A 1990-nucleotide genomic window follows, 5' to 3' on the forward strand; every position below is an offset into this window, starting at 1 on the left:
CTCTTCTTGCGCATGCGCACCATTTCCCAATAAAGCCCTTGGCACACGAATGAAAAGCACTTCAAGCTTCCTACGTGGCAATTCTACCCATCACACCTGCATCTGCATCCTTTCTCTCTCCCTCTCACCTTCTGTCCCCTCTTGCTCCTGTGTGTGTGTGTGTGTGTGTGTGTGTGTGTGTGTGTGTGTGTGTGTGAGAGAGAGAGAGAGAGAGAGAGAGAGAGAGAGAGAGAGAGAGAGAGAGAGAGCGCATTGCACACTACAGCATATGACTAGAGCTCAGATGCCAACCTCAGGTACCCATTTTTGCCTTTCCCTTTGTTTGAGGCAGGGTCTCTGCTTTGCCACTGCACACACCAGTGTAGCTGGTAAAAGTTTCCAGGGATTCCCACCTCTCTACCTCCCATCTCACCATAGAAGCCTTGGGGATATGGACACATCACCATATTCAGCTTCTTGTGAGTTTGAGGGTCCAAAATGAGATCCTTGCTCAGGCAGGGCTTTCTTTACAGAGCCACCCCCACTCCACCCCCACAGCCTAAACTGTTGCTTTTTTTTTTTTTTTTTTGCATTTTAGCATGCCTTGTAATAATTTGCTGAAGGTGGTGCATGAGTGTCAGAAAATGGAAGCTGAAATATGCTTTTTTTTTTTTTTTAAAGATGAGGTATTACTATGTAGCCTTGGCTGGCTTGGAACTATGTAGCTGAGACTGGCCTTGAACTCACAGAGATCCATCTGCATCAGCCTTCCAAGTACCAAGTAAGTCGTTCTTTAGAGTGAGGTTTCTATGTTGACCTGGCTGTGGTTTGGGCTTTTTAGTGTTTGCTAGAGCGTGTGCTGCAGCTTCTCATTCCTCTAAAGTCCTTTCTCTGTCTGCAGTCCTCCATGGCTATTCCTCCTCAGAGTCTGTGTCTTTCCAGTGTTTGTGGGTGTCATCTGCTGTTAGAGGACTGGGGCACAGCTGGCAAGCCGGGACCTGTAGGGAGAGCGTTATCATAGCTCAGTCTTAGCCCTGAGAACAAAGCTTGTGCGGCCTCTAGTGTTTCTCCCTGCATGCTGGAAGGCTAGGGGGCGCCAGAGTCAGGGCAATGCCCTTTCTGCAGATAGACCGAGACTCTGAAAGACCCCCGCGTGTGGTGCTTGGGAGAGAGAAATGCTCTGGGGTCCTCTATGGTGGTTGCTTCTCTTTTCCCCTTCTCAGATCAGAACAAGAGTGTTAGGCTCTAACTATGTTTGTGTGTGTTCATATTCCATGGTACCATGGTATGCACATTCTCTCTCTCTCTCTCTCTCTCTCTCTCTCTCTCTCTCTCTCTCTCTCTCTCTCTCTCCTCCCTCCCCTTCTCTCTCCCTCTCTCCCTCTCTCTCTGTCTCTGTCCCTCTCTCTCCCTCCCTCTCTCTCTGTGTCTCTGTCTCTCTCTCTCCCTCCCTCTCTCTCTCTCTCTTTCTCATGCACGCTGCACACACATACAATAGTCTGTATCATACAGACTATGATAGTTTGGTGCGCTTCATGGACACAACCAACTCTGAGACTGTGCCCCCTAGGGGGTTCTTCACTGAGAAGCTAGTCCAAGCTCACCATTCAGTAATTCATCAAAGTTACCGTTTAACATGATCCTATAGTCTTCTGATTCCAGAAGCTTCTATTTCAAGCAGGTGGATCTCAGGCATGTTTCTCTGGATTTGTGTGTGCCCCAAGATCTCAGAGAGCAGGGTTTTTTGTTTTGTTTTGTTTTGTTTTTGTTTTTGCTTTTTTTTTTTTTTTTGACTCAGTTCTCTTGTGGGGAAACACCATGTTTTTCAAGCTGCCCAGTCTTTTCTTGTATGAATGGCAGCTGTGGCATCCAAGCTTTCTATCTGCTGGAGCCAAAGCAGGAATCCTCACTTGTAATTTCAGCCTATAGATTCTGTACCTGGTATGCTAGATTAATGCCCAAGCTATTTTTAGCTCTAGTAAATAGCACGCATTCACAAATTTTCATTTTC

The sequence above is a fragment of the Acomys russatus genome, chromosome 13, assembly GCF_903995435.1.
Source record: "Acomys russatus chromosome 13, mAcoRus1.1, whole genome shotgun sequence".
Taxonomy (NCBI): Eukaryota; Metazoa; Chordata; class Mammalia; order Rodentia; family Muridae; genus Acomys; species Acomys russatus.